Genomic DNA, 7,268 nt, shown 5'->3' with positions numbered 1-7,268 from the left:
ACCTACCCCTGACATCCGTCCTATAACTACCACCCCCTAATTTAAAGCCATGCCCCCTTGTGCTAGATTTCTCCATCAGAGGAAAAAGGCTATCACTATCCACCCTATCTAAACCTCTAATCATCTTATATGTTTCAATAAGATCCCCTCTTAACCGCCTTCTTTCCAGCGAAAACAACCCCAAATCCCTCAGCCTCTCCTCATAGGACCTCCCCTCCATACCAGGCAACATCCTGGTAAACCTCCTCTGCACCCTCTCCAAAGCCTCCACATCCTTCCTGTAATGTGGGGACCAGAACTGCACACAGTACTCCAAGTGCGGCCGCACCAGAGTTGTGTACAGTTGCAACATAACGCTGCGACTCCTAAATTCAATCCCCCTACCAATAAACGCCAAGACACCGTATGCCTTCTTAACAACCTTATCTACTTGATTCCCAACTTTCAGGGATCTATGTACACATACACCTAGATCCCTCTGCTCATCCACACTATTCAAAGTCCTCCCGTTAGCCCTATACTCGACATATCTGTTATTCCTACCAAAGTGAATTACCTCACACTTCTCCGCATTAAACTCCATCCGCCACCTCTCGGCCCAGCTCTGCAACCTGTCTAAGTCTTCCTGCAAACTATGACACCCTTCATCACTATCTACCACACCTCCGACTTTGGTGTCATCAGCAAATTTACTAATCCACCCAACTATACCCTCATCCAGATCATTAATAAAAATTACAAACAGCAGTGGCCCCAAAACAGATCCCTGAGGCACACCACTCGTAACCGAACTTCATGATGAATATTTACCATCAACCACCACCCTCTGTCTCCTATCCGCTAGCCAATTCCTGATCCAATTCCCTAGATCACCCCCAATCCCATACATCTGCATTTTCTGCAGAAGCCTACCATGGTGAACCTTATCAAACGCTTTACTAAAATCCATATACACCACGTCCACTGCCTTACCCCCATCCACCTCTTTGGTCACTTTTTCAAAAAACTCAATAAGGTTAGTAAGGCACGACCTACCTGCCACAAAACCATGCTGACTATCTCCAATCAATTCATTACTCTCCAAATAACTATAAATCCTATCCCGAATAATTTTTTCTAAAACCTTGCCCACAACAGAAGTGAGACTCACCGGTCTATAATTCCTGGGGAAGTCTCTGTTCCCCTTCTTAAACAATGGGACAACATTCGCTAACCTCCAATCTTCCGGTACTATACCAGAGGCCAACGACGACCTGACATACGTCATTGTTTTGGTTTTATTACAAATTTCAGAATGAATGTTGCAACACTACACTTAGGTTGAGGGAACTGGGTCTCTTTTCCCTGGAGAGACGTAGGTTGAGAGGCGACCTGATAGAGGTTTATAAAATGTTGAGAGGAATAGATAGGGTGGATTCTCAGAGGCTATTTCCCCGGGTTGAAATGGTCGCTACGAGAGGACACAGATTTAAGGTGCGGGGAGGAAAGTACAGAAGTGATGTTAGGGGTAAGTTTTTCACTCAGAGGGTGGTGAGTGAATGGAATCGGCTGCCGTCAGTGGTGGTGGAGGCGAACTCGCTGGGGTCTTTTAAAAGACTTCTGGATGAGTATATGGGGTTTTATGGGATTGGGGGTTATAGATAGGTGTTGATGTGATCAGCGCAGCTCGTGGGCCGAAGGGCCTGTTTGTGCTGTAGTGTTCTATGTTCTATGTACAGTTTTTAATATATGAAAGATTACAAGACAATTCCTAAAATCAGGAATTAAAAAAGGACAACTGTAGATTTTCTTTTTCAGTTTACAATTTGACACTTCATTAACATATTGTTAATTAGAGTTGCATTGCAAATGAAGTAATCGAAATAATACCCTGGTCTATTGAGATTATCATCCTTTGTTCTCTTATGCTTCTCAATTTGCAATCATTATTTCAAAAATGGCACATTTACACGGTTAAAAGTGTACATTGCAGGGTCGTAGAGCAATACAGCACAGAAACGGGCCCTTCAACCCAATCAGTCCATGCTGACCATGGTGCCCTCTCAGCTAGTCCCAATTGCCTGTGTTTGGCCCATATCCCTCTATACCTTTGCCATGCATGTACTTATCCATATACTTTTTAAATGTTGCTTAAATGCAGCCTGAAATTTTCTGCAACAGAAGAAACTAAAGAGGTTACAAATTGTATTATAGTGTGAATTAAAAGGCGAGGTTTATATTACTTAGAAGAGCAGTAAGTCTGATGATTGAGTGAGTTCACGTACCAGCAAAGGATGACCAAAACATTTATAGCAAAGGTGAAAACACAGTATTAAAGAAAACTAACAAGAAATGTAAAAACAGATTGTAAGAGCTTTTGCCAATATGTAAAAAGGAAGAGAATGATGAAAGTATACGTTGGGAAATTAAAGTAGACGTGGAGACAGGGGAAATTAAAATGGAAAATAAAGAAATGTTGCCCCTCAGGTCCCTTTTAAATCTGTCCCCTCACCCTAAACTTACGTCCTCCAGGTTTTCAATTTCCCTACCCTGGGAAAAAGACTGTGTTTATCCTATCTATGCCCCTCATGATTTTATGCACTACACTGGAGATTGCCAAAGTTCTTGGTCACGTCACTGGAATATTAATCCAGAAGCCCAGGTTCATGGTCTGGTGGACACATATTCAAATTCCATAATGGCAGCTGGTGAAAATTAAATTCAATTAACAAATATGGAATTTAAAACTAATCGGTGGCAATGAAACTATCACTGATTGTTGTTAAAAACAAACCCAATTTGATGCACTGTACCCATTAGGAAGAAAAATTCACTCACCTGGAATCAATGGGTGCTTTTCTGGTTGGCGGTTGGTGACTAGTGGAGTGCCACGGGGATCGGTGCTGGGGCCTCAACTGTTTACCATTTACATAGACGATCTGGAGGAGGGGGCTGAGTGTAGGGTAACAAAATTTGCTGATGACACGAAGATGAGTGGAAAAGCAAGTTGCATGGAAGGCGCGGAGAGTCTGCAGAGAGATCTGGATAGGCTGAGTGAATGGGTGAGGACCTGGCAGATGGAGTATAACGTTAGCAAATGTGAGGTTATCCACTTTGGTAGAAATAATAGTAGGAGGGATTATTATTTAAAGGGTGAAAAGCTGCAGCATGCTACAGTGCAGAGGGATCTGGGAGTCCTTGTGCACAAATTGCAAAAACCCAGTCTGCGGGTGCAGCAGGTGATCAAGAAGGCAAATGGAATGTTGGCCTTTATAGCGAGGGGGGTAGAATATAAAATCAGGGAGGTCTTGCTGCAACTGTACAGGGCACTGGTGAGGCTGCAGTTGCAGTACTGTGTGCAGTTTTAGGCCCTGTATTTGCGAAAGGATATATTGACCTTGGAGGAGTGCAGAGAAGGTTCACCAAGCTGATACCGGAGATGAGGGGGTTAGCTTATGAAGAGAAATTGAATAGACTGGGTCTGTACTTGTTAGAGTTTAGAAGGCTGAGGGGGGATCTTACAGAGACTTACAAGATAATGAAGGGGCTAGATAGGGTAGAGGTAGAGAGATTCTTCCCGATTAGAAAGGATAGCAGAACTAGAGGGCACAGCCTCAAAATAAGGGGGGGCAGTTTAGAACGGAGTCAAGGGGGAACTTTTTCGCTCAAAGGGAGGTGAATCTCTGGAATCCTCTGCCCATTGAAGTGGTGGAGGTTACCTCATTGAATATATTTAAGTCACAGTTAGATAGATTTCTGATAGACAAGGGAATTAAGGGTTATGGGGAGAAAGTGGGGAAGTGGAACTGATTCACTTCAGATCAGCCATGATCTTATTGAATGGCGGGGCAGGCTCAAGGGGCTAGATGGCCTACTCCTGCTCCTATTTCTTATGTTCTTATGTTCACTTGAAGAAGAAACGATACTCCAAAAGCTTGTGATACCAAATTAACCTGTTGGACTTTAACCTGGTATTTCTGGCATATCACTCCAGACCCATAACAATATGGTTGATCCTTAACTGCTATCTAGCAAGCCACTCAGCTGAAGGGCAATTAGGGATGGGTAACAAATACAGGACTTGCTAATCATGACCATATTCCAATCAATAATGATTTAAAAATTCTGTACCATAATCATTTCATTTATCAAATAGAAGACAGACTAGTTTTAGTTTAGTTTATTTCTTAGTGTCACAAGTAGGTTTACATTAACACTGCAATGAAAATTCACTACTGTGAAAATCCCCTAGTCGCCACGCTCCGGCACCTATTTGGGTACACTGAGGGAGAACTTAGCAGGCCAATGCAGCTAGCCAGTTCATCCTTCGGACTGTGGGAAGAAACTGGAGCACCCGGAGGAAACCCACGCAGACACAGGGAGACCGTGCAGATTCCACACGGACGGTGACCAAAGCTGGGAATCGAACCCAGGCCCCTGGTGCTGTGAGGTAGCAGTGCTAATCACTGTGCCACCGTGCCACCCATAATGGATTTAATGGGATTGGGAGGTACAGATAATTCTATGGCTTGGTAGGTATGGATGTGATCGGCGCAACTTGTGGGCTGAAGGGCCTGTTTGTGCTGTAGTGTTCTATGTTCTATACGTTGAGGGCCAAATTCCCTGGGACTGCATTGGGTCGTGGAAAAGAAATCGCACGATGAAATGAGTTGGATAGTGTTTCCTCAAGTTTACCCTTTCATGCTATTAAGTATTGAATAATTTCATTGGCAACACAAGTCCGGGCTTTTAGCTGTTTAGGAAATTTGGAGCTACAACAATTCCCAGTGTTGACTTTCTTTGAAAAATACAGAAGAAGCTACAGTCTTCAGAGCTTTCATAATGTGAACCAACACAGGGTTCAAAATATGCTTTTCATGTACATTACCTGTGTCACACTTTGATCTTGAAACAGATTTCAAAATGTTTTAGACCAAGTTCTAAAGTGCATGAACAACCACAAGATTGTCAGTTAACAACACATTTCAACCACACTAATTTTTTTTCAAAGCTACACTTTTAAATAATACATGAAGGGTGTGATTAAAGCAACCTACTGATTTCATTCATTTTTTTCCATACATTTATTAGGTTGGAAGAAAAGTATTAATTAAATTATTATTCATCATCTTGGAACCCTTCTTAAACTTGTGAGTTTGCATTTTGAACGAGCAAATGTTATAGGAGCACGCACGAAACAGCACCACAAAAGTTCTTCGGGTATTTATACGTCAAAAGTGCAAATTAATCATTTTCTATGGATGGCGAAGGAGGTAGAGATTAAGGTGAAGCAATAAAAAAGTGTCCTTATGACAGATGTCAGGTAGATAATGCTGAATTTCGAAGGTTCAGAGGAGAATTGAAAATCCAATATGAGATGTAAAGGTAGAGTATAAGAAGAGGCCGGCAGCTAACATGAAAGGGAATCAAAAGTCCTCTATAGACACATAAATAATAGAAGGGTGGTAAAAGGAAGAATGGAACTGATTGGGAACCAAATAAGGGATTTATGAATGGAGGCGTGGGTGTGGGTGTGGAAGGGGGCTGGGGGGGGAGTGGGGGGTGTGGTTGGCTGTACAGGTTGGGGGAACATGACTAAGTTATTAAAAACTTTATATCTATCTTTACCAAGAACTGAAATGCCTAGCAAGTCAAGGCCATAATTCGCCTCAGACTCGGAGATGGTGCCAAAGGATTGGAGAAATTTAAAATTTACGCCCTTGTTCAAAAAAAGGTGTAAAGATAAGCCCAGCAACTACAGGCCATCTAGTTTAACCTCTGTTAAAGCTTCTAGAAATTCAAGACAAGTTTAATAGTCACTTTGGCAAATGCGGGTCTATTAAGGAAAGCCAGTGTGGAGTTGTTAAGGGCAAATTATGTTTAACTCATTTTAACTTCCCTGGTGATCTAATGGTTAGGATTCGGCGCTCTCACTGCCATTGCCTGGGTTCGATTCCCAGTCAGGGAAAGTAAATTTATTTGGGTGGCACGGGGACACAGTGGTTAGCACTGCTTCCTCACGGCACCAGGAACTTGGGTTCAATTCTGGCCTCGTGTCACTGTCTGTTTGTGCGTTCTCTCTGTGTTTGCATGGGTTTCCTCTGGGTGCTCCGGTTTCTTCCCACGGTGCAAAGATGTGTGGGTTAGGTTGATTGGACATGCTAAATTGACCCTACTGTGAGGGGGATTAGCAGGGTAAATATGTGGGGTTGCGGGAAATAGAGCTTGGGTGGGATGTGGTCAGTGCAGACTCAAAGGGCCAAATGGACCCCTTCTGTACTGTAGGGATTCTATGATTCTATGAATTTGCTGGGTTTTTTTGATAAGGTAACAGAGAGTGTTGAAAGTCATTGATGTGATGTATATGGATTACAAAAAACATCTGATACAGTGCTAAAACAACAGACTTGTGAGCAAAGTTAGAGTTCATGGAATTAAAGGAACAGCAGTAACTTGGATACAAAATTGGCTAAATGACAAGAACCAAGGTAATGGTTAATAAATGTTTACCAAACTGGAGGAAAGTTTGTAGTGGAGTTGGTTTTAGGCTATCAGCTCTTCCCAATATATGTTAATGACCTGAATCTTGATGTACAAGGGAAAACTTCAAAAATTGCAGACAATACAAAAGCTGTAAGTATTGCAAAATTTAAGGAGGATAGCATCAAACAACAGAAGGACTTGGTGGAATGGCCAGACAAGTGACGATGAGGTCTAATGTAGCGAAGCGTGAGGTGATTTATTTTAGTAGGACGAATGTGGAGAAACTGTATAAAAGAAAGAGTACAATACCAAAGTGCTTGCAGGAGAAGAGAGACCTGGCTGTATTTGTGCATGAATCTTTGAAGGTGAAAGGCTAAGTTGAGAAGGAGGTTAATAAAGCACGCAGCATCCTGGGCTTTATTAATAAGGACATTGAGAATAAAAGCAAGAAGTTATATTAAACTGGTATAGAACACTGTTTCAACTTCAGCAGGAGGAATGCATCCAGTTCTGGGCACCACACTTTAGGAAGGATGTGAAGGTATTATAGAGTGCAGAAACAATTCATGAGGATGGTTCCAGGATGAGGAACTTCACTTATGTAGATAGGTTAGAGAAGTTGTGTTTGTTTATCTTGGCGGAGAGAAAGCTGAGATGAGATTTGATAAAGATATTTAAATACATGATTGATCTGGGGAGTAGATGGGAAAAAATTCTACCCAGTGGCTCTCTTCTGCCTTCTCCCTGTGCCCTGCACATTCTTCCTTTTCAAATAACAATCATATTTCCTCTTAAATGCCCTCGAC

General features: G+C 42.2%; 1 non-coding gene across 1 annotated transcript; it reads left to right on the top strand.

Annotated features, from left to right (window-relative positions):
- Positions 1-5,875: 5,875 nt before the first annotated feature.
- trnae-cuc (transfer RNA glutamic acid (anticodon CUC)) lies at positions 5,876-5,947 on the top strand. Its single transcript has one exon. It is a non-coding gene; the product is annotated as a tRNA-Glu (tRNA).
- The last annotated feature ends 1,321 nt before the right edge of the window (positions 5,948-7,268 follow it).

This window comes from Carcharhinus amblyrhynchos, chromosome 11 (assembly GCF_965287045.1).
Source record: "Carcharhinus amblyrhynchos chromosome 11, sCarAmb.v2.hapA, whole genome shotgun sequence".
In the NCBI taxonomy this organism is placed as follows: domain Eukaryota; kingdom Metazoa; phylum Chordata; class Chondrichthyes; order Carcharhiniformes; family Carcharhinidae; genus Carcharhinus; species Carcharhinus amblyrhynchos.
The sequence above is the reverse complement of the archived record's forward strand: the minus strand, read 5'-3'. Positions and strand labels throughout refer to the sequence as shown.